This window comes from Diadema setosum, chromosome 9, assembly GCF_964275005.1.
Source record: "Diadema setosum chromosome 9, eeDiaSeto1, whole genome shotgun sequence".
Lineage (NCBI taxonomy): Eukaryota > Metazoa > Echinodermata > Echinoidea > Diadematoida > Diadematidae > Diadema > Diadema setosum.
This window is the reverse complement of record NC_092693.1, coordinates 21,067,899-21,094,924: the sequence shown is the minus strand read 5'-3', so window position 1 is coordinate 21,094,924 and position 27,026 is coordinate 21,067,899. Positions and strand designations below refer to the sequence as shown.

The 27,026-nt window shown below is 39.2% G+C and overlaps 3 pseudogenes; all 3 read right to left on the bottom strand.

Moving 5' to 3' along the window:
* Positions 1–14,011: 14,011 nt before the first annotated feature.
* LOC140233229 (uncharacterized) lies at positions 14,012–15,163 on the bottom strand (annotated as a pseudogene).
* Positions 15,164–21,479: 6,316 nt separating this feature from the next.
* Positions 21,480–23,700, bottom strand: LOC140233228 (uncharacterized; annotated as a pseudogene).
* Positions 23,701–23,744: 44 nt separating this feature from the next.
* On the bottom strand, positions 23,745–26,578 carry LOC140233227 (uncharacterized; annotated as a pseudogene).
* Positions 26,579–27,026: the final 448 nt, after the last annotated feature.

The window sequence follows — 27,026 nt, the reverse complement described above, 5'->3', positions numbered from 1 at the left end:
AGTGAATCCAATTTTAGCAATTGGTCAAGCTCCACATATTCCTCTTTCCAAATGCACTCTTTTACTGCAAGCTGCACATTCAACCCCAGGTCATCGCAGATCTCTGCGATAGCATGTGGCTGAGTTGCATGTACATGTATCAAGCCACACCCACCTTGACAAAGATTGTTGGCCCCAGAAGCTGCATTTCCCAAAACATGTGGGCCCTGTGTGACTAAGCAAGGCTGGTTGCTAGGCTGTGTGGTGGGAGGGAGCACGAATATGTCGGCAATATTGGCCGATGCCCCAGCCCCTCCCAGCTAATCATTTCTCGAAACAAGAGGAAATGGCAAAAACTCACCGTTAATGCATGTTACCGGGTCCATTGCTCATCACACCTGCCGCAGTACCAGCCTGAAACTACGAAGCTTGGACAGGACGTGCTTGCAGGGCCAGCAACGATGATACTGTGGTCTCTATGGACGTTGCCACAGCTGCCAAAGGCATGCGACCTCACTTGGATGCCACCATCCACAGTACGCTGCTTTCCCATGCCGGGCCTGCTGCACTCTTGCATTTTTTGGCATATTCTCCAACAGTGGTCTATTCCGCGACAGAAAAAATAATTTTTCAGTTTCAGTGACCACAAAGATAATGACATCAAATCTCCAAAAATGCTGGCAAGCTTGTGTCTATGCAATAATTACTCTTCCCTGCCGACGCATGAAATTAATGAGCCTTGGATGACCTCGCTAACCTTGTCTCGATGTACATTTTTTTCCATAATTCCATTTTCCATGATACCTACAAATGGTGTTCAATATTCACCAAAACTTACCGATTGATTCAACACATCCTTGATATGTCTTTATTGCAGCAGCAGCAACATTGTGTACATCTTTTTGTTTGGCCATATAGTATTTTTGTTGAGTGGCAACAGAGTGACACATGAATCATGCTAACCTCTCCCTCTCAAATGGATCAAGAACTTCGGATACCTGCAAGTGGTGGTCAATATTCACCAAAACATAACAATTGATCTAACATCCTCAATAAGTCTTTATTGCAGCAGCAACATTGTGTACATCTTTTTGTTTGGCCATATAGTATTTTTGTTGAGTGGCAACAGAGTGACACATGAATCATGCTAACCTCTCCCTCTCAAATGGATCAAGAACTTCGGATGCCTGCAAGTGGTGGTCAATATTCACCAAAACTTAGCAATCGATTCAACATCCTCGATATGTCTTTATTGCAGCAGCAACATTGTGTACGTCTTTTTGTTTGGCCATATAGTACTTCTGTTGGGTGGCAACAGAGTGTCACATGAATCGTGCTAACCTCTCCCTCTCAAATGGATCAAGAACTTCAGATACCTGCAAGTGGTGGTCAATATTCACCAAAACTTACCAATTGATCCAACATCCTCAGTAAGTCTTTATTGCAGCAGCAACATTGTGTACGTCTTTTTGTTTTGCCTTCTGTTTGATGGAGACAGAGTGTCACATGAATTGTGCTAACCTCTCCCTCTCAGATGGATCAAGAACTTCGGATACCTGCAAGTGGTGTTCGATATTCACCAAAACTTACCAATTGATTCAACACATCCTTGGTATGTCTTTGTTGCAGCAGCAGCAACATTGTGTACATCTTTTTGTTTGGCCATATTGTATTTCTGTTGGATGGAGACAGAGTGTCACATGAATCGTGCTAACCTCTCCCTCTCAAATGGATCAAGAACTTCGGATGCCTGCAAGTGGTGGTCAATATTCACCAAAACTTACCAATTGATCCAACATCCTCAATAAGTCTTTATTGCAGCAGCAACATTGTGTACATCTTTTTGTTTGGCCATATAGTATTTCTGTTGGATGGAGACAGAGTGTCACATGAATCGTGCTAACCTCTCCCTCTCAAATGGATCAAGAACTTTGGATGCCTGCAAGTGGTGGTCAATATTCACCAAAACTTACCAATTGATCCAACATCCTCAGTAAGTCTTTATTGCAGCAGCAACATTGTGTACATCTTTTTGTTTGGCCATATAGTATTTCTGTTGGATGGAGACAGAGTGTCACATGAATCATGCTAACCTCTCCCTCTCAAATGGATCAAGAACTTCGGATGCCTGCAAGTGGTGGTCAATATTCACCAAAACTTACCAATTGATCCAACATCCTCAGTAAGTCTTTATTGCAGCAGCAACATTGTGTACATCTTTTTGTTTGGCCTTCTGTTGGATGGAGACAGAGTGTCACATGAAATGTGCTTACCTCTCCCTCTAAGATGGATCAAGAACTTCAGATACCTGCAAGTGGTGTTCAGTATTCACCAAAACTTACCAATTGATCCAACATCCTCAGTAAGTCTTTATTGCAGCAGCAACATTGTGTACATCTTTTTGTTTGGCCTTCTGTTGGATGGAGACAGAGTGTCACATGAAATGTGCTAACCTCTCCCTCTCAGATGGATCAAGAACTTCGGATACCTGCAAGTGGTGGTCAATACTCACCAAAACTTACCGATTGATTCAACATCCTCGATTTGTCTTTATTGCAGCAGCAACATTGAGTACGTCTTTTTGTTTGGCCATATAGTATTTCTGTTGGGTGGCAACAGACTGACACATGAATAGTGCTAACTTCTCCCTCTCAAATGGATCAAGAACTTCGGATACCTGCAAGTTGTGTTCAATATTAGGGATTTGAAGCAAACAATTTTTCCTTTCTTTTTTTTTAATTCACAACATTTTCAACATTTGATAATCTGGAGTACATCATTCCTTATTAAGAACAGTTGTTTAATATCAGCACATATTGATGAACTAGAGAGAGAGGAATGCCTTCATAACTTTTGTATTTAGAGTTTGAAGACAATTTGTAGCAATGACTAATATCATATTGATGTTCATTCAATTTTGATACCACATCAGCACAAATGCGATAATAAGACAAACCCAAAGTCTCCATTAGATCTACACTACTTGTAGCTCTCAGGCCACTTTCTCCTCTCACCAGGTTCCAGGGACGGGATCACAGCGCAGAGAGTCTGATTAAACTTCTCAACCTGCCCGTTTCCCTCAGGATGGTAGGGTGTAGTCCACGACTTATCAATCTTGTACAGCCTACATAGCTCCTTGATTTACTGTCCTTCGAATTCCTTACCTTCGTCAGAGTGAATACATAGTGGAATTCCATAGTGGGAGAACCACGAATCTCTTAGGACCCTTGCTACAGTTACCGCACGTTGGTCTTTGCACACAACGGCCTGTGCATATGTAGTGTACACATCCGTCATGAGCAGTATGTTTTCATAACCTTCTTTACCTCTCTCCACTAGGAGGAAGTCCAGTGCCAGAACCTCAAGAGGTTTGAATGCTATGAGATGACGCATTGGGGTCTTTATCGTGGGGGACAATGCCTTTGTTACACTACAATTTATGCATTCTTTGATATGCTGTCTGACATCATAGTTCAACCCTGGCCAGTAACTTCGCTCTCGTAGCAATGCTAGCATTCTAGTCACCCCTTGATGGCCCAACTCGTCATGCACTGCCTGCAAGACAGTCTTCCACATTGAGTTTGGGACAAGCAACTGTTCGACAACATTCCCTTTTGGGCAATCCTTTCGTATGTGCCCCACACCATTACACCCATAGCACTTTACTGGCATCTAGCAGTAACTTTGAAGGTGCCCTACCTTGCCACAATTGTGGCACAGATCTCCTTCTGTGTGTGAAAACCTTGTCCGGGATTCAGTCCTTGCCATAGTGAATGCAAGGTATGGACAACCTCATTCAGCATCTCTCTCAAGTGGGCAATCTCACCCTGCATATTTTTCATCCTTGAGAACTCCTCTTTTGAAAAGATAGCTCTCACCACCTCAGCTTCACACTCTCAAACTCTAGCATTTGTCCCAGTCATATCTGCATCCTGGAACAAATAGGGCCACCTCACACATATCAAGAAATGACTAATTACCACTTGCTAGAGCTATGCGTTACAACTCCCTCTGAATCTGTTTATCTCTCACACTTTTGATGAACCTTTCCTTCAGCGTACTATTCCTCAACAAATTCACCGCTCCCTTTCATCTCTTGTCGGAGACAGACTCCATCCTGTCGTAAAGATGAATAAGAAAACCACTGAATTCTGCCAGAGAATCCCCATTTTGCTGCACCCTGCTATGCAATTCAGAGTTAGGGTCTGTACCGATTCGAGTCGCCCAAACCTTTATTGTAATATCTTCTTCATCTGAGATTCGTCACTACGCACATGAGATTCGTCACATACTAACACTAACTATTGTACAATATACAAGTTTCTTGCCTCAGAGATCACTGTCTTCCTGACATTAGTTGGTAGAACTTTTTGGCCCAAATCCAGCCCTTGGACACTCCTCAGCACTTCTTGCCTGACTTTCTGCACACTTTTGCCCAAAACTCAAGATCTTCTTTTTCATATCTGTAAACCTGCAGCAAAAGAATATAATAATGCTGGCAGGGTAATACTGTCCACACATACTAACACTGACTATTGTACAATATACAAGTTTCTTTAGAGATCACTGTCTTCCTGACATTAGTTGGGAGAACTTTTTTTTTGCCCAACTCCAGCCCTTTGGCTTGGGCACTCGGCACTTCTTGCCCGACCTTCTGCACACCCCCCTCCCAAGGAAAAAGGGGCTGTCAGGCTGCTCATGATTGGTAGCCACGTACCCCACAGTCTGGGGACGTCCCGTAATTTGGTATGTGGGCATCATCTCCCACTGCTGCTTGTTCATGATGATTGAAGCACATCCAAATGTTCTTTTGGTTTTGCGCTTTTGTACCTGTGAGAATAGAACAAATAAATCAATACATAAACTATGTGTAGTACACATGGAAGAGTTAACAAAAAGAAGTCAAGGCTCAAAGAAGTCAGACATCATATGAATTTTCTCTTTGCTCGTGTTGCATTCCCCATCATGAATGAGCAAAAGTCTTACATTTTGTACCTTCCAAAAGTCTAGCATAAATACAGCACATAAATCAATTTGTGCCAAACTGTAATTTTCTTTGGAACGTTCACTTGAAGAATATTCCCCATTCCTATCTCAAACTGTGCAGAGTTTGTGCGATATGAAAATTAATTGTGTTTAACTAACATATTCCTCAACCACAAACAACAAAAGCTAAATACTATAATCACCTTCACTGTTCGTTTACCATTAGCTGGATTCTGTGTTGCCTCTTTGAAGTTCTTTAGTGCGAATGTTGTAAATCGGTGCTGGGCGGTGACCATTCCCCATGAGGATTTTCAACATCAAGTTATTTCATACTTGAGTGAGTTTGGTTGATGCAAGTTTTTTGCCATGCTTGAGTTTGCCTGAAATGGAGATGATACGGTAGAAAAGGTCATCTTGACAGCAAAATAAGTAGAATACAATTTTAACACCCTGGTGAAATAGAGAGGAAGCTTTCAATTTTGGTGAATGACAGAACAATCTCTTCGTATTTTCTTTAATACATTGAATGTTGAAAAGTTGACATGAAAATAAGAAATGAAGAGATAGTTTAGAAATGGATGTGGAAGAAATTGAATTCTCATGGGCTACATGATTGTTAATGCATACATAAAAATTCCTCGATCAAGATGAGTGAGCCTTACTTTCAAGTATGAACACCAGAGTCTGTTCTCATTTAGAATTTCACCTCATGTTAGCATCTGCAGCTGATTTTTCTTTCATGGCTGATGTTGCTGCTTGCAGACCCTCTCCCCTTGGTTGCTGGTGGACTTGAAAGAGGTGCATGTCCAGACGAAGAAGGTTTTTGGCACCACAGAGAGTGCAATCATGTCTCTTTGTCTTCTTTTTGGCTATAATTGTGTTTTCCATTGTTATTGGATTACTGGATATTTGGTGCAAACTCAGAAATATAACTTAGGTTAGTCATTTTCATGTTCCCTCAGAATCAAATCTGGATGGGAATCATTATCTTCCTCCATTCCAGACAGTTCTACCCTCTTTTTGCAAGTACCTCTTTTGTCTAACACTAAACTGTCGAGGCTGCTCATTCCTTTCCTGCCTGGTCGAACGGAACTTCCTCCTTATATACCCCATCTGCAGTCAGATATGATAGAATGCAATCAGTTCGTGCTTTACTGTTTCATAACCACTGCGGTCTTCACTCGACATTCTATTCACAATATCTAATGCCTGTCCAGTTAAATTGGCAATCAGATTCAGTGCTCTTGCACTGTCAGGTACATTGTACTACCTGGCTTTCCATAATCAGTCCGAACTTGCATATATATATGCTTGCATCAGACCTATCATTTGTGTCATCAAACTTACCAACCTTCAATTTCACTCCACCAGTAGAACAAGTTCCTGAGGGCTTTTTTTCTCCTCAACCCAAAGTTCAGCCAAGTTCACTTCATTAGCGCGATCCTTTTCATGTTACCGTAGTGCTGTCTTTCACTCATACATGAAAGTTCCCCATCAAGATGAATGAGCTGAACTTTAACCTGTTCCTCTCGCAATTATCAGATCACCTTCAGAGCCCCAAAACGAGATTCTTTTTGCAGGGCGACAGAGAATGGACTTGTTGGTAATCCCCCTGTGCGAAAGCAGTACACGTGTACCCCCTTCCCATGGTCAACTGCATGTGCCATTGAACAATAGAATTATCAATCGAGCGCAAGGTATGAATAGAGCTTGCGCTGATGTGCACGGAAACTTTTGTGTTAAGCAAGAAAGATGCACCTAAATGGGGTCTGCGAAGTTGAATATCTACAGGGATTATCCTTGACTGATATGTACATCTTTACATGAGTTTTACGGCAAAACAAGCGCACACTACACTGTAGAAAATGCAAATAATGCTGCGGTGCACGCAATTTTCATACAGAAAGAAAACAGATATTGATAGAAGAAACCCTAACCTTTCTATAACAACAATTTTTGTTGGCAGCATAACACAAATTAACATGGATTTAGGCCGCAAATGCAGGCACTCCCGTCTGCATTATGGGAACCAAGTATACCAGGTTCCTGTACAGAACGCGTTAAAATATGATCACCTGATTCTGTTCTCAGTGTTCCCTTCTGCAGCTGATTTTCCTTTCATGGCTGATGTTGCTGCTTGCAGCTAAAAAAAAAATACTAAAGAAAGTCACAGCAATAAACTTACTCCTTGTGGGCCTGGTGGAGCATATGTTGTCTTTCTTTTACACCTCGTATGTGGTAAACCCATTGCAGATGAGCAGACAAATATTTCTGCTTCCTACCCCACATAGGACAGACTCTTGATGTTCTGAATCCCTAAAGGGAAAAAGAAAAACATGGAAAAAACAAATCATGAATCATGGTGGATTTTTTAAAAAATACTAAAGAAAGTCACAGCAAAAAACTAACTCCTTGTGTGTCTGATGGAGTTTATGACATCTTTCTTTTACACCTTGTATGTGGTAAACCCTTTGCAGATGAGCAGACAAATACTTCGGCTTGCTACCACACATAGGACAAACTCTTGATGTTGTGAATTCCTAAACAGAAAAAGAAAACTTACGAGCAAAAAAATCACGAATCGTGGGGGAGGCTTTAAAAAATACTAAAGAAAGTCACTACCTGCATGAAGAATATGCTTGACCAGTTGATCAGGACTGTCCAGGAGCATATTGCAGAAATCAATCCTGGTTTCATCTGCTTTCTTGTGAGACAAACAGTGCTGGAATTTAATGTCCGACTCCACTGACTGCAGGAAGAAATGTGCATGTTTTTCCTTTTTCAGCACTTGTCACAAGTTCCCAAAGCACTTTTACCTCTCTTTACAAGGATCTTCTCTGGCCTATGTGCAATGGAAAAAAAAACCCAGTTTAATCAGCATTATAAATGATATGATTTCTATCCGTATCAACATAGAGAAGACTCGGGTATTTCCTGAAGGAGTCATTCACTTTTTGCCATGATAATTTGTATGCTCGTGCGACAGAGTCATTTTTCAGATTTTCGAACACTGATATCTGGATGCCTTTATAAGAATCTGTTTAGCCATTCATGACAAGCTCTTTCCTTGCTACCAAATGAGTTTGACATTTCCCTCGGTTCTCAGAACCGAACCGAACCGTCAGGTCTTGTACCTACTTCAATACATCTTAGACCATAGAGGGCAATCTCAAAGCCAATGATAGCTTCCATGAGTTTGGTCTCTTGTTCTGCAGGTAGTACAGTTTTGCTACCCACTTTCTTTCCTCGTGCAGCATGCTGTCTCCATGTATTGCATGGGAGACATTGTAGATGTGTGTAGTGGTCTCCAGCATTTCATCATTTCTTACAGCATAACATGGACAGGTCTATCCCTAACTCGCACTATGTGTAGTTTTGCTTCTTGTGATTTTGCACCATTGAGACAGCATTGTTTTGAAAATAATGAACTACTGATGTGGGAAATGAATAAACTACTGTAGTGTAATATATAAATTTATGTGAATATAAACATGTATATAATCAATGTAATGCTGATGTATAGAAACCAAGGTGAATTTTTCATATTGCATCAATATTACAGCAATGTTACAGTGATGATGTAAAATATGGTTACATATTTACATCTTATAAAATATATTAAAATGTTATTTTACAGTACAGCTTAGTAAAGTAGCACCAAATTTGAACCTACATATCAAATTTTCATATAATTCACTTGTGGTGGGAATTTTGTAAGGCTATTTTAGTTGATGCTGCTCAGTGCATTTTTTCAAAAAGTTTCCATGAACTGGACTGTTACTGCATACTTAGTTGGATTTTATCTTCATTTCTGCATGTGCAGAAATGAAGATTGGAATAATAAATGGATCAAAAGTTTAGTGTTTAATTTTACTTACATGATCTACACTATTATTTTTCATTAATATTTAAGTAAGGGCAAGAACTTAACTACTGACAGACACCAGCCCTGTTGATGTCATGGTGTCTTGTTGGGCTACTTAAGAAGGTTCCATTCCATTAGATGTCTTGGTTTTGTGATGTTTCTCCGCTGGCCCACTCCTCCCCATCTGAGTCTGCGAGGGCACTCAGGCTCAAACGTGTTGAATTTAGTTCTTCTCTCATCTGTTCAAGTTCAGCCTTCAGATTCTTATTTTCCTGCTTTAAGGCATGATTTTGTTTTGCTAGTTCTTTTCCTTTGTTGGTGAGGGCTTTTTTGGTCACTGCGTTTCCTTGATGAAGGGTTGACATCTGCTCTTCAATGTCTTTGACAATGTTCATCATCTGACTGACGGCTTGATTTTGGTTGTAGTGATGGTGCCTCAGTCTGGTGCACACACCAACTACTTGTAGTAGTGACTTTTGTATTTTTTCTTGGGCGGATTCTGCCATCCTGTATAGAATGAAAGAATGGAAACAATGAAAAAAGAATTTAATTTACAGTTTGTAAAATATTAGCAAATAGGTAGTCTAGAGAATTTAATTAAATACATACTTGTAGTTTTAGTTAAAAATGTCAAATTATGATTAATGTAGTGTAAATTCCTCTAAGTTTTATTAATGTTAATTTTTTTTTGTCTGGATTTATCACGTTCACACTGTATCACAATTGGCAGAATGTAGAAATCTATATTATTTTGACATGGGGTAGACCTATTTGGCAATGTAATGGCAAATTTCAAGATTTAAAAAAAAAAGTGCTCAGAAGATGAAATTAAGCTGGGGTACTGTACATGGCGATGTAATGGCAAATTTTCAAGATTTGAAAAAAAAACACCTAAAGTACTCAGAAGATAAGATTAAGTTGTTATTTCATTTAATATGTAGAATCTTTAATTCAATAATTATAGGTTAGTTCGGCATAGAATCTAGATTCTTTCAGTCTAATTGTTACTACTTGTGAAACGGGCAAACCACTGCATGCGCTGTTACGCTATTTAACGATTGTTCATGTTACTATATACAAATAATGACTGCCATGAGGGGAACAGTTCATATTATGAACCCAAGGTGATGTGAAAACCATACATCAATGTAATTATGCATGAAGCAAAGCTGAGGGCATAGTTATGGTTTTCACATCACCGAGGGCCTACATTGCACATAATTTTAACTGTGCCCTAAATATCAATATGTCATTATAAGTTTTATAAGATCTATAGTGAAAATATAAATTTTGAAATATAGATATTGACAATATACATTCTAATTTCCAGTCTCCTATACAGCACTTGTAATCAACGCTGATCGATAGCGCGGCAGTTGTATCATTGGTGTATATGGAGCGTACATATGACTCTATGTTTATGAATGATCTAGATATGTGTATGGGGTTGCGACTGTCTCCAAATTTATTTTAGTATTTACATGGCATAGTTGATTCTATGCTCTTGAGTCTTATTGATAGTCATGCCAAATACGTATCTGACTGGTTTTGCATTTGGTATGACTGGTAGGATCTGGTGAAAGTCTCCACCAAGTGAAAAGGTTTTACCTTTGAAGGGAATATCAGTCTGAGTCAAGTCTCGTAGTAGTACGTCAATGGCATCTAGATCATGCTTGGGTATCATAGATGCCTCTTTATTCTTCAAGTACTTGAAGTTGATTCTATGCTCTTGAGTCTTTTGATAGTCATGCCAAATACGTATCTGACTGGTTTTGCATTTGGTATGACTGGTAGGATCTGGTGAAAGTCTCCACCAAGTAAGAAGGTTTTACCTTTGAAGGGAATATCAGTCTGAGTCAAGTCTCGTAGTAGTACGTCAATGGCATCTAGATCATGCTTGGGTATCATAAATGCCTCTTTATTCTTCAAGTACTTGTCGAAACACAATATTTTGTGTGTAGGTTTTACCATTTTTACATCCTTGCTGTGATGACGGCATGACTTGTACATACACATCTTTGAAAGAGCGTGCTCTTGAGAGAGCTGCATACAACTGTCTGTGAGTAAAGACTGGTTCCTGCAAGTAGAGCCCCACTCTTTTGAAAGTTTGTCCTTGAGCTTTATTGATCGTCATGCAAACTGCGAGTCTGACTGGAAATTGCGTTCTGTGGAGTTGAAATGGAAGACGGGTATCAGAAGGAGAAAGTTTGATCCTTGGGATGAGCACACGTTTTCCTGTCAACAGTACTTCTGCATCAATTACATGTGAGTGCAATCTGCATACTTTGAGTCTACTGCCATTACACAGACCCTGCTTGATGTCCAAGTTTCTCAGCAGCATTATAACAGCACCTGGTCTCAAGTTCAATTTGTGTCTTGGCATGCCAGACGGGGTCAGGGAGTTAAGGAACTCTGTTGGATAGTTGTTTGCTTCTTCCACATCATCACACACGATTGTATCTGTACTGTAGTAAGTTTTGAGTGGAGTTGTCATTTTTTGGAGGATCCTGTCATTAATCTTGAATGACTCTTCATTTTTTGGAGTGAGGATGGCTTCATCTACAATGTTTTCCACAGTGCTGTACATGTCTGATACCACATCAGCAGTAACTACACTTTTTGGTAGATGCACAGATCCTTGTGGCAAGTCTTGGTCTTGTGTTGTGGTGATGCCATTTCCTACCTCCAGTAACCATGATGCAAATTCTCTTTCATTTAGATTGGCTCTCATGTTTGTTTGCAAGTGAAACACTTCAAAGTGCTTGTACACTTTTGCTTTTTTTATGGTGTTTTCAATGAGTACTGCTGGTTTTGCGTTTGGTATGACTGGTAGGATCTGGCGAAAGTCTCCACCAAGCAAGAAGATTTTACCTCCGAAGGGAATATCAGTCTGTGTCAAGTCTCGTAGTAGGACGTCAATGGCATCCATAGCATGCTTGGGTATCATAGATGCCTCATCTATGATGAAGAGATGTGTGTCTCTGATTTCCTGACCACGTAGTGATGATGGTGTTATGTTGCAGGTAGACCCATCTTGGATTGGAACTGGTAGTTTGTAGTAGCTGTGGACTGTCTGACCTTTGTGGAGAAGTGTTGCTGCTATTCCAGTGTATGATGTTGCCGACACCTACATCATACAAATATAAATGAAAGGGACACAGAAAATCATGAAATCAAGCAAACAACATCGAATGTATCTATCTTGCAATGTAAAATATATTGTGTTTTGCTCTCATGTCTTTAAAAGCAGTATTCATGAAGTACTCTATCATTATATTTCCAAAAATTAGTGTGCATTTTTTTCTTCACAAAGTAAAATATGTATTTTATCTACCATGGAAATTGAAATTAAGGCATCTCAGGCAACTGTTTTGATCTAATATGCATATTCGTTTTTAACATGTTCAATTCCAAACATTTTGGCAATTGAAACAATTTAAAAGTGTATGTTTCTATGCTAATGCAGGCAGTAGTGATTTTGTTCCTATCAGTAAAGACATTTTTTAGTGCAGGGAGCTGGATATGAACTATTGTATTTAGTGCAGACAGCAAAATGTTATTGTTCATTTTTGCTTGAGTAAACAGTTTATCATTTCATTATTTTTTTAAAGGGATGGTACAGTATTGGTGGAGATGAGAATTGGGCTTTTAACTTTTTGCAAGATACCAAGAAAACACTTAAGATATAGTACAGAACATACAATTTTAAGAGGAATTCAAAGTTTATTTGATGAAAATTGGGTTTGGAGTGACTGAAACATCTAAAAACAAAGTAAAACAAAGCGATCATAATAAAGTGTGGGTCCCACACTTTGTTAGAATAGCTCTTTTTTGGATATCTCAGCCATTTCAAAACCAGTTTTCATCAAATAAATGTTGAATTCCTCATAGAATTACATGCTCTTTCATATTTCATTTATAAGAGGTTTCTCATTATCTCACCAAAAAATGTTAGAAACCTGAAATTAGGTCTCAACCAAAACTGTACAATCCCTTTTACTTAAGCTATTAAAGATTCATGTAAGTTCATGCAAATTTGATAAACTAATGGATTTCAACATTCCTTGATAATGATAACAGAATAACATTGACCATGTGTGCAATGAGAGAAATATTGCTGATTGTAGTTGTGGTAAATAGAAATAACTTGCCTTTAAGTTTTTTTTCTTTGAAGGAAGAAATGAGCTTGTTGTAAACAGTTGTTTTTCCTGTCCCGCCAGGACCATCTATGAAGAAAGCTCTGCTCTTTGGTGGAGCACCTTCTTGAATTTCCTGTAGATTTTCTAGCACAGTGTCTACAACTTCCTGCTGTTCTGGATTGAGTTCAATGTTATTACCATTGATGAGTTCATCTGTTGAATCATGCATTACTGGCAAGTCAACTTCATTGTTGATTGGCAGACCAATGGATGCAGCTGATATTGCTGTTAGGATAACATGACAGATTTCAATGAAATTCCATTTTTTTAATGCTTTTGAAGACATGTTTTCAGGATACCTAAATGTATACATTTTCAGGTGACAAAATGTATTAATAGGCCAATACAAATACACATACATATCAATCTGAACAATTAATTTTTAACATTTGTTTTCACATGAAAAATAAAGATTACATATAAATTAACAATATTTCATTGCCATTCTTTTATAATAATGGTTAATGGTAATGCTTAATCTATTGGACATAGTTGAACAGTGTGCATTTTTAAAGTGTAAGATCACTTTAAAGATACTTGAAAAAAAATAAGTTTGATATAAAAACACACAATTTTTTTTTTTGATGTTGTGACCAAAGTTGAGCAACATCGGCTGGGAAGAGTTGTGCCTCGATGACGTCTGACTCTCCGCCAATACTTGCTCATTAGCATATTCACCATGCAGATTCACACTTTTTCAATCAAAATTTACGAGCTTATTTGATGATTTGAAAGTATGTTTTTGGTGAAAGTAGTTCATTGGAGGTACCAACAACAACATACTTTTTTTTGAAATTCGTGAGGACTGCCTCACTTTAATGTACAAACAAGCCCAAGCCAAACGAAACAAAGGGATTATTTGCCTTGTTTCATAGATGTGCTGAAGTCGATGCGTTTAAAAGATAAAAAGAAACGACTCGAAAGAGACCATTGGGGACAGACCTATAGAGAATGGTCTAAAGACAGTATTGTCACTTTATTGTTAAATGTCTAAATAGGTAGTTGAAACATTGTCTTCCATTACCTTTCTCTTTGGATAGAAGTAAAGTAGGTAAAGGCGTTCTTAATTTTTGAATATGTTGAAATTCCGTTTTGAACTACGCGAAATCCCTTGTTAATGCCACTACCAGCAACTTTTGAATGGAGTACCTGCAAGTACGTGTCTTTCGTAGTGACATTTTGCTTCTTATTGACTCCCTTGCAACTGAACTTGTCAGTAGCACCAAAACAATAGTATGTTTTACTGCAGAGCGCTATTATCCCATCCCCCTTCCATTCTACTCTGAATAACCCAGGGGTTCTCTTATCGTATTGTATGCTCAGGAGTATCGTTTCGTGGAAACCAATTTGGTTTGTCCTGTTCGTACTCCATTCTCATACTTGGTTTGATAATATTATCAAACGAATCAGACGAAATGGCTATGTAAGCGGAGTCAGTGTCCATTTCACACATTTGAAAATCAGATGGATCCACGTATTTCAAAAGAAAGTCACAATAAAACTGAAGCATTCGCAATTTTGCTAGTTGATAGACGGCATGGCCGATCTGAACCGGAAGGTCCATATTTATTTTCCTCTTTGCCATATCAACTTCGTAACAATCTTGTGAAATGGGATTCAGGTCTCGAAAGAAACTACTGTTGACGTGCTTCTATGCTTTTTCTTCATCAAACACATCAACGTTTCGATGCCTCTCCTTATTAGTGATGGTTTTACCATAAGACGAGTTGCCTATTAGCTTCTTGGTGTCAGCTATAATGCTCTTAGAAGGATCAACGTCTCCCTTACGTCGAGCATTTGACACGCTTTCACCAAAGTGTTTGAAGCAAGCAACGGGCTTGTACTTCACAAATTGGTGTATCTTAGGTACCACCAACCCATGGCGAAGATACCATTGGAGCAATGGTGCGTAGAGTAGGATCTTCTGACCAAACATGTTTCCAATAAGACTATGTTGAGGAGTCTTCATGATATCATAGTCTTCCGCGTAAGCTTTCATCACATCCCCGATGTCTTCTCTGGATATATCCACATTCTTGAAAATAGGACACATTTCTAAAAAGTGTCCTTTGAGATGCTGGGGGACGTGGATGTCGCATTCAACAAAACCAAACAAAGAACCATCGTGACCCATGATGGAATTTAGGAGGGGGAAACCTTTCCGTCAGATAAGCACTTAGTTTGGAATCAGTTTTGCGCATTTCTTTATATTCGCATTCCCAGATTGATGTACTCGTAACCTAGACTTTTTATGTACCGCCGTTTTTCCTTGGTTTTTTTCCAACAATTCCTCCATGGTTTTTCCCAGTTTAGTATTCTGTGTCTGACCTTGTTGAGATGACATTAGGGATGTCCATGGAAGTAGCATCCATGAAATTCAAACACTTGCTTGGTTTGGGCGCAAAAGCCATCCACGGGAATCTGGAGGGGACCAATTTTCTTCTCAGAATGGTTGCCAGCATGTCGAATTGGAATCTGGCGACAAAAACTTTTGTACGCGGACCATTCTTGTGCTATTGGGTATTTATTTTCCGGTTTAAAATTATTTTCCACCCTTCGCCTCACGTAATGTCCAGTGGGCATCTGTTGCATAATAGCATGAAGGTACACAGCGTTGGCATCAAAGCCAATAACCTTTTCACAAGTTTTACCTCCATGGATTCGGGTTATACCACGTTCGTGATAACGATGGAAAATAATGGATGGACCGCCTACCAAGTTGTCTCGAAAAGTATAATAAAGATCTTTGTCTTCATCCGAGATGACGCTAGAATGTCCATCGGGGCTGTACTTCATCAAGTACTTCATAGTGAGTCCGGGAACAGAAATACCATCTTTGAACAGATCGATTTTTAGCTTTTTATAAAACTCACACATTTTCTCAACTGCTTCGATGAAAGGAGTAACATCGAGATTGTTGTACCAAATTAAGTAGTCTCTTAGACAAGTCATATTCATGTCCTTCCAAATGCGTTGACAGTATTCATATTGCTCGTTCGAAAAGGCTGTTTTATTGAGGTTATCACAAAATGCTTCGATCGGCGGGAGTTTGGTCTCATCCGATTTATCAAGAGAATCTACCCAGCCATGAGGAAAGTAGCCTTTACCTTGTTCGCACTCATACGCTTCCAGAAATGCAGTGTAAGAAAAGCGGGGAGCAAGAAAGTTAGAGATATCAAGAAATTGGAGATGGCTTGACTTTAACACCATATGATTATTGTTTCTCTTTATGACAAAGTCAACCGAATCCTATTTCAAAAGTGAGGGGTACAGAAATTGTTAAATGGCATATGATATATCCATCCACATGTATGACACAAATAGGTTTCTTTAAGGCAATGCGTTTTCACTTGTTCATCAAGATGCTTCTGTTCTATGAATTGTGCATCACACTGTGAGCAAGTCAGATGCTGGTCTTCACCATTCGCTTTCACGTTATTCGGATCTTGGTGGGTTTTCATGTGTCGTTTGAGACTATCGGGCCGACTGAACACTTTTCCACACGAACCACACACTTGCAATACTCTCTGTCCTTGATGAAATACACAATGGTGGCGTAACCAATTCTTTTTTTCAGTGAAATTTGCGCTACAAAACTCGCAACTAAATTTCCAATAGTTGTCTTCCATGTTGGCTTTAGTATTTTATCTGTATTAGAACACAGGCCTGTGTAATCAACAAAGATTACACAAAAAATGAGTATAAACATGCTTCTTTCTTGAACTTCTAGAGGTCTACTCTCCACAACTGCCAAAGATCGAATGAACCTGAACTCGAGTAAAGGAATGTTAAAACCCCCGCCCCACATCATGCAGAGCAGTCATTTCCTACAGTTACGTAATACTGTCACCCTCGAATGATTACTGGCTGCTGTACACAGCTCTGCCATAGCACGACATAGCATGTTATAGTTTAACAGGCAATTCCGAACCCTCACCTCCATTGCTGCACAAGCTTGTACATGGCCAAAGAAAACACAGTATATCAAGAACTGGTAGTTTCCCCACGTACAATAGTCATGTTCAATTAGTTACATGATAGCCTCATGTACCGTCAAGTAGAATACTTGTGAATACACAAAACAAGTTGTGAATACACAACATACGAGCTTCAACAGCCCTGCATTTTAAAACTATCGAATTAATGTAAAGCTTAATATGCAAAAATTATTGAAGTGAAGCCCTTATAACTACTAAATCAAACGCAGGTAAGAAAAAAAAAAATGTTGGTCGGTCAACAAAGAAGCTATAAACAAACTCAAAACTTGTTATCGAATTTCGTCCAAAAAAAAAATCTGAAATGCAAAAAAAAAAATACTTGAGGGTCATGGACTACAACACCACACATTTATTGTGATTTAAATAACTAAAGCCACAAAGTATGAATGAATGCGAGAAATGCAAATTCATTCTGATTCGTGCGCAAGATCATTCTCAGTGATGTTACGCTGTATTACGTACATGTCCGTAAAATCAAACTATAAGAAAACAGGCTATCGTATCTTACTCTTTTTTTTGGGGGGGGGGGCATAATTATCCATTTGCTTTTTTGTTTGTTTGATTTTTACCTTTATTTGTTTCGAAACAGCATAGCAATTGCAAAAAGAACGTATGGCCAGTAGTGTTGCCGACTCCTTCTTCCTGTCCCATAGGAGATGTTTCTCCCGTCCAAGCTTCCCATCTGATTCCAACAGCTCCCACTCATACAAAGCAGTTGCACTATATTCTTGAAAGTTTAGCACAAGGTGCTTTCCGCAATACATATCATTGATCTCAATGATTTCCTTCTTTGCTTGTTCTGGCAAATTATCCCAGTCGGCTATGATATTTGGTAAAATCTTCTCGCGCCACTCGCCCAGTTTCTTGACAAAGGCCTTGTTGACTGACGCTCTATCAGACATAGTGTTCTTGATTTGGGAGATCATGAGAGCTACCTCTTTTTGTTTGTCAGGGTCAGATGATGGCAGAAGCCTGGTTATCTCATGTAGTGCTTCATCCAGAGTATGTAACAACTCATCTGAGGTTTCAGTTAACACATCATCTAGAGAAATTCCTACTATTCCTTTGTCTGTAGTTACTAAATGGGTGACAAAATGTTTCTCCTTGTTTTTAGTACCGTCGGTATGAGACATAATCGGAAGAACACTAGTGGAAATTGCCTTATATGCAGCATACTTTGCAAGCATACCCTGTTCTGTAGCCATATAGTGCACTATAGCTGGCTTGGGCAGACGATTCACTTTCATTTTAGCTACTCTACTGATGACCGTTCTTATGGTCTTTGAAACTTTGGAAGAACCAACGCCCATGCTGAGCAGTTCATATACTACAGTTCTGATATCGTTTGAGTAACAACCTTTTTTGAATGTCTCTATTGGATCTTTCTCACTCTCCATTACCTCTTCTACTTTACTTTCTAGTTCTGATATTATTCTATTTTGATATTTTATTGTTTTTTTTCAGTTCTTTCATTTTCTGTGAGCCCTCCTGATTTTCTTCAATCTTTTGACTGTATGATCTTAACTTTTCCATCAAATTTTTCTGAACACTTTTCAGTTCTTCTCGTTCTACAAGTTTTTCTACCTGTTCTTCCAACAACTTGTATGGATTTCAGACGTTTTTTCATGTTTTTTGGTTTCAGTTGACTCAATTCACTCTGAAGTTCTGAATTCTGTTTTGTAACTTACTTGAGTCTTTGTTTTAGCATAACAAGTTCAGCCTTGATGTCAACATACATATCTTTAAATTTTTCTTTCTTTTTTCTACTCTTGCAGCCAGTTTTTCTGAAAAATTCAGCTGCTCTTCAAGGTGCTTCAGACACACCAAGGAATGCTCTAAGCATTCTTCTAAGAAGGCTTCTTTTTGTGCGACATGTTTGTCATATTCAATCCATTCCTCTTTACTTAACTCAAGCATCCACTCATCTGATTCTTCATCAGACTCAGAGTCAAGTTCTTTGCTGCTATCATCTTCTTGACCTGTTTGTGTACAAGCTAAATCAGGAACATTTTTGGCTGGCTGATCAATATCCGTGGATGCATCAGAACCTTGTAATGGATTGATTTTCTGTTCAACGTTACTCTTACAATTACATCTTCATGTTCCCTGGGAAGAAAAAGACTACACAACTAGTTTTGCAATTCATGACCCTTCTTTCTGTACTTTTCTCTCTTTTTTGGTAATGCCTTGAGCATATGAGAAACACTAGAGGAATTGGTGGGTTTACTGTGAGGAAACAAACGGGGCCATTTTTCAACTAACTGCTCCAAAGTTAACAAGTGGGAATGGGCAATTCTGTACTTGTGTACCGGTATTTCAAGAGCCATTTCATTTGTCACTGCAGTGTCCTTAAGAACATCATTTCCATGAAGTAACCAGTCAACTGTTATTTCTACCCTCTCACAACCCTTACCAACTACTGGTGTTTTGTTCACAACATCGTGTACCTCAGCTAACAATGCACCAAAATTGTTATCTACAAAAGACTTTTCTGCTTTCCTCTTCACAGACTTCAGAAGATTACATACAGAACTTGGCAAAAATCGCCACAAGCAGAATGCAAGAAAATTTCATTGTAAAACGATGAATTTAGAACAACATTTGAACGGACAGTATGTCGTGTAGACGAGCTGTGTGTAGAGAGAGACACGCATAGCTAGCAAGCGAATGTGAAGCTCACGTTTCCGCGCGAAAGTGATGTTCGAAAGCGCACGCTGGTTTTCGGAGGGGAATTCGGTTACCATAGGAACGGAAGCCGTGACCCTGCTAAGTCCCGCTCGGGCCTGCTTTCGCTCGCGCAGTATAAACAGACGAGAACCCGCTTTTTCATAGCAGGTTTTCGAACCTCCTTGAGGCGGTTCGAAAACCCGCTCGCAGTATAAACGGGGTGTCAGTTTCAGAGATGAGACAATGTCATGCAAGGTGCTCTTGAGTGGGAGGCCATTCTCTACCAAATGACGCGGCATCAATTCAAAGAGTGCCACATTGGGAGCAGGTTGTTTGCGCCACCAGTCTGCAAATGATTATTAAGATTTTAAATAATCAGCAAATCAATATCTTAATAGGCATATTCAAATATCATTTCCCATCACATTTTAATTCACGCAGAATTAATCAGCTGTGTCCAATCAAGATCTGTAAGTATGAGTCTGATTGATCTCCAACAGAACCTATTGTACAGAAGATATTTGAAGGGCTACATATAGCTTTTATACGAAATTAACTTAGATGACTTGTATAAATTTAACAATGAGCACATGAATGGAAATACAAAGGACTAGTAAATAATAACAGGTCAAGTAATCACATGATCTCAAATAAGACTAGAGGATGATACGACAGCAAGGTCTGATATGTAAATTGTACCAGTTCACACATAAAATATAATCAATCCTCCAGACAGAACTTCTTCACATTTGCCTCCAAAGACCCATGTGCTAAGTCGAAATTTCTTTTCAGTAGGTCTGCGAGTGATTTGTAACTGTGTCCCTCCTCTGTGAATGCCTTGATTTGATCATGATAGTCATAAAGAGCCATGATTTGACGTTGAGTAATTCAGGTAGAATCAGCCAGCAGAGATACGGTCTGCATGCAGACACTTCTCTGTCAAGGGCAGACTCATGGTGTGGTCTGTTTTTCTTCAAGTCCCTCAATATGCCTTTCAAGTCCGTTATTTCAGAGTCCTTTTTTTCCAACGATATGGTGCATAACACGGCCAATGCCATTTGCGAACAAACTGCGCCCGCCAGTAGCAGCCAAACCAAGCAGCCCCCATGCGACTGGATTCACACATATATACACGTACCTACATCATCAATTAAGGCTGTAACTGTAATAAATTTTCTTGCTTATCATTTATTCTCCCGGATGTGCCCATATTATATTTACCTTTACTTTATATTATATACTAACTTGACTTATATTTGGCGTTTGATTCATCTTCAGAGCTTCACTGTTGAATAACCCAGAACACTGTTTGTATATTATACAATAGCTTCACTACAAAGCTAAATGTATATATAGCTAATGCACTTACTGTACAATTCATGCTTATTTTCTACTTTTTAAGTACAAACACAGCTAACAAATCTTCTCTACTCTTGTACAGTACACTTCCATTGTGCCTGTTCTGTACCTAAATCAGAACAGTACATCTCTCTTGTCTGGGGTTTACATACGTTTACTTATGCTGGCAGTCCTCGCTGCAAACCTTATAACCTGTTGCTTTTGAGCAAAAACTACCAAGAATAATAGCTCACTACCTTAAAATATGCATCACATAATATCAAAATAAAATAAAATTGTTTTCTTACCAATTGGGCCTTGTTAGATATCACAAATCCGAAACTTTACTGCTGAAAATGTATGAGAACTTCTCTCCAAATCATAGTGGCTGCAATCACAGATGCCACTTCAGTACATGCTACTTGGCAAGGAAAAACCAAGGAGGTACTAGACGAAGCTGGAGTTGCAGAAAGTGTTCTCATGAGGGTGGATGATGAATCCTGATTTTCTTATCAAATTGTGTGCTGACACAGATTTAGAGTGAATTGCAATACGCAACCTCAAGAGAGCAGGATGCCAGCGTATAGCTGTCGGTTTTGTTGATGCTGATTTCATTTGTTGTTCAAACAACAACTTCTGTGGGGAATTTTCAGGTAAGGCATTGAAGTACTCATACATCATCCGACAAAATTTCCTGAAAGCAAGGTGACTGATCCGGAGGGAGCACCTCTCCATGCTCCTGTACAAGGTTGGAAATCCTACTTTCCAAGGTATCAATTTGTCTACGCATTGTCTTCACAGTTGCTTGTGACTTTTTTGAGTCTGTTCTGCAATTCTTCATGGGGCAAATGTTTCAAGGGCGCACCCTGAGACATGCTAGCTTCAGCTTTATTGCTGGATGATCTCTTAGCTGCAGATAGGGAGCTCCTATAAATGGAGCATGGACCACATCTTCGCTCTTTAGTGACAAAATGACAACTGTTGTGTCTGATTGTTCGGGCAGGAAATCTTTCGAGGAATGCAGACATTCCTTTCAATTGTTCGTCAGACAGATCAATGTCCGAATTTCCCGGACAGATATTCAGGTCTTTCAAAACATACAAGACTGACTCCAATTCATCACGTGTCTTTATCAAATCTGTCAAGTGAGCAAAATCCGTGTGACCTTTCACAAGATTCCCATACATGTGAACGGACCATGATCCATTAGATTGCACAATCGATGTTTTCTTCGAATTTCCCTCCTCATCCACGTCAATCATATATACATGACTGCTCCTGCAGAGTACCGCAAAATTGGAATATTGCGAAGTGCAGGAAACTTCTCTCGCAAGACTTTGCACATCTGGCTTGCTGGTGGTGGCTTGTGAACTACAGAGAGTGCATCCTTCAACATGTGGGGCATAGGAATACAAATCAGTGTTTAAAGGCACAGCTTTAGACTTCTTAGTATTTCCTTGTTTCCACTGTTTGAGTTTTAGGTAGCAACTGCCACATACTGATGAGGGGTATACATTATTGTCATCTTTGAGTACATCAATGTCAAGAGCTGCTCCATTGATTTTGCTGACACAGCCTTTCTCATATTAAAGAATAGGAAACTTCAAGTCCTTGCCACATAACTGACAGCACTTGGCGTTGCAAGATGTCAAGATGAGAATCTACACAGAAAAAACAAAACAAAACAAAGAAAGAGAAACTAATTGATAATCAGTCTCAAAATATACCAAACATAACAAAATGAAAACAGTTATTTTCATATTCTATATGCTATAATATATTCCACATATTCTATATGCATATTCTATATGCTATAATACATTCCACATATTATGTGGAATGTATTCGTTAACATTATCTACATAGGTCTTCTCACAACAGAGACTTAGACACTACAAAATGTATCACTGAACTTGTGCTGTACTTCATTTCATATCATACCTTAATTAGGACAAAATTGTCAAGTTCTTTTCATATCTTATAATCAGAAGAAAGTAAAATAATAATACAAAATACTGGTACAGAGGATTCTCTCAATGGGGGTCATATATAGATGTACCATATTATGTAATCGTATGAAATTTTAGATAATTAGACAAGAACAGACTCATAGTCATATGCCAACTAGGTTCTATCTCGATATCTCTGGACTTTAACATTAAATTCACAATGTAGGCCTACATATTGTAGGAAGCTGTGTAATTGTGTTTGCAAAACATTGTCCCATGACGTTTCTGCCTTGAGTGTCTAGTCAAGGAGGTACTAGGCTTCGCCTAGTACCTGACTGGCCAAGGTGCAAGGATTGTGTAGGTGTTGTGTTTGTCACATTCGTGATGTTGATCATGTCAACTCAAGTTAAGTTTCAGATCTAATATCGTTGTAACCGTTAGGCCTATTTGTAGAATGAATTCCAGCGAGGGCCGAGGCCAATATCTATACTGTAAAAGTGGATATTTTCGCGCGACTAATTTTTCGCGCTAGGCCAGGTCAGAAGACTTTCGCGTGTTTTTAATTCCGCGGAATCAAGACATCACGCACAGGAACGTATGGCAAGCAAAAATATTCGTGTGTTTTTATTTTCGCGCTAGTTTCTGGTTGCGCGAAATGCGCGAAAATTTCAACACCGCGAAAATTTCCACTTTTACAGTAATACAGAACCTTGAGGCATCGTGACGTAAGCCTGTCTCATTCTAACATTGATAAGTGATGTGATCACTCGATCAGTTTCGTTATCAATTTTTTTTCCTTTTCCAGACTTGTCACCTTTTTTTTCAAAACTTTGGGTTTTGCGAATGTTTTCAATATATGCTTGTGTAGTACAGGTTTCATATTGAAAACTTTTGCCCTAATTCACGCAGAAAATCCGAGGTAGCAGACGCTGGCGAAAGTGAGTGCGTGTGGGTCGTGTGGCTGGTCGACACGTTACAGTACAATGGGGGTGGCAGCACCGTGCGTGGAGGGACATCATGTTCACATAATTTCACGCGTAGTGTGTTGTGTGTGTAGGCGACAGAAATTGGGTTAAATCTACTGTTGAGATATAGTCTAGGACCTTATCATTCCTTTACAACATTATTTCTATTGATTACCTGTGTACAACATGTGTATACAAGTGCCCGATTGCAGACAGCAGGTGGCAAGCGACCGTTGCAACTACTTACATTATTACCACCTCCGAAGGAAATGCACCAGTACGACTAGAGCCATCATCGAAAAATGAGACGGAATGTGGAATATATTTGGTTGTTTCTGCTCCCAAACTTAACAGTTATGTTGTTCATAAGGCTGCTACGTATCTACGGTAGATAATGTCTGACATACAAAAGTATCTGGATATTAGATTGAAAATGATATTTGGCGAGAAACGAAAGCTTAAAATCACAGGAATTCACACTGCTGACGACGGCAGACGGTGAAGGTCAACGGCACGTGATAGCTCTGTATAGCTTGTACACATTCCCTATGACAGCAATTGTGACTGGGTAGTCTAACTTTACTGCAAAAGTGCGTTAGGACTGCTTAACCAATGAACAAGATTCTTATATCACAAAAATGGGCAAAATGTCTACTTTCTGAAACCATCTGCCCCAAGTTCGTGTGACCTTCTGTTCCCGAGATATCCTGTGTGGAAGAATTGCAAGACCGCAAAATATGCTCAAATTCGTCAAATTTGGACTGTTTGCCATAGACAAATCTACTCATAAGGTACTTTTCTGATCAAAAGTGCGTCACTGCTACAAATGTTACAATAATGATATATACACATAAGTAATCCCTAAAGTGTCCACTTTCAGAATCCGGGCACCCCAGGTTTGCTACTTTAATAGTTTAAAAGTTATGGCAGATTTTGTGGAAAGATGCCTCGATTTTTGACCCGTTTTACGTGTTGTAGTGTTCGCGCGGAAGCACGGTTTCGCGGATGACCGAAAGTTTTCAATATGTGCACACTACTGTCCTTCAACACTTGAGACTTAACAATAAAATCCATATGCATCACTGCCAACTTGGTGATATGACAGAATTAGACTTTTTTGTTGTACACTTGATGCAGTTTCAACTGAAAATATGTGGTGCAATGCAGGATTCTGAACGGCTGAAAACACATCACAGGCCTCCAACTTGTCCACATATGTCTTCACATTCATGAACTCTGACTGTACAACTGATGATGACAAATCTCTATGTTGAGGACTTGATACCTCAGAAAACTGCAACTGAATTTCAAAGTTTTTGATTAACTTGGCTTGGTATTCTAAAGTGCCTGCTATTCTGTCCATATTCTGCGGTAAACCCATACACAATGCTATTTTGCAGTCCTTATTTACAAGCATTTCATGCCCTTCATCTAAGGCGATCGATGAATATTTCATTCCCTTGATACTAGTCACAAATGACCCATTTTCAAAATGGGAATGTATGTAATGTGGCAATGCTTCCATCAAAGCAAGGTGATGTGGAATCATCTTTGAATAGTTGACACGATCAAATGCATGGAACAAAGACCCCATCACTTTGATAGCAGCGTTCCTCAGATTCCAGTTTCCACAGCGTATAGCAATAAAGAGTTGGATGTATGCCATACAATCATCATGTATAAGCTGATGCCAAAATCTGTCAGTTTGAAATTTTTCACACATAGTATTGCAATAATCGGAAAACTCTTCTTTCAGCTCAATGAAAATTGCTGACTTGACAAACTCATGTTGAACATGTTGGAATTCACTACCATCATACAAGCCATCCTTCACTTTCAGGGAGTGTACCACATTTTCTACTTCACGTAGGAATGAAGGATTTTCCAGATCATGAAAGGATTCCTTTCTTTGTTTGAGGAAACAACGAAATTCATGGATAAGTAGAGCTTCATGGATTTGCAGCAAAAATTGATGAGTTCTCTTAAAATTGGAGCATTTGGAAAGATTCTGTAGCGTCATATGTTTGTGGGTCAATTTTACCAAAACTTTCAATCCAGCATCCCAAAAAATTTTCATTAAGACTTCTTGGTAATTCTTGAGCAGATGCCAATCACCAATGTAAGGGATACACCAATCAAGAGCGCTGCCATACTCCCGCTTTATCGCCAATAACAATTTGAATGTGGCACCATCTCCAGCAACACCAAGGTGATTAAGTTTGTGAGACACTTGAAAAGTATCATACAGGATTTGCAGGCAGGATTTCAGTGTTTGAGGGTTATCTGCTTTGTGATCTAGAACTTGGAGATAACAAAACTTTGATTTTTGAACAGTTTGTGATTGACTCTCTATCAGTAACTTACACTTATAACTTGGAACTAATGTCATATCCGAAGTGGCATTTAAACAAACAAGTCTCTCGGAGGCATACAGAATCATATCATTGTGAAATTAATCTACTTCTAACTGTTCTTCCTGTGTCACAGAAAATGTATTCCGTGAAATTTGAGATCTCACAAATGTTTTGTCTTTGGCTGCAACAAAATAATCCTTGTCTGGAACTTGCAGATCTTGCTCAGATGAGAATCTAAGTCTTTTACGTATTGACGGTTTTGAGCTTGACTGACACATAGTATGCGTCACGAAGGTCGATGGAAGCCATATAGCAGCCTGGGGTAATCAGTTGCACTGCTGTATCAAAAGTATCCATTTTGAAATGGTGATAGGCAATGTGCTCATGCATTCAGTTTCGAGAGATCCAAAATAATTCGGTGGGCACCATCTTTCTTCTCCCGTACAAATATGTTCGAGATAAATTGCCCTTCTTCTGGCTTTGCATGTTCAATAACGCCTTTCTCTTGCAGGCCAGAAAGCTCATCATCAACTGACTTAAGCTCAGAGCTATTCAATTTGTAAGGTAATGGTACCCTAATCTGTGCAGGGGGAACCCCTTCCTCAAATTCCAGTTCTAATCCATTCACTACATGAAGAATATATGGATCTGAGGTGATTCTTTCCCAGGCATGTTTATGGCTTGTCAATCGACCACCGATACATGTTACATTGGTAGTAATGTAAG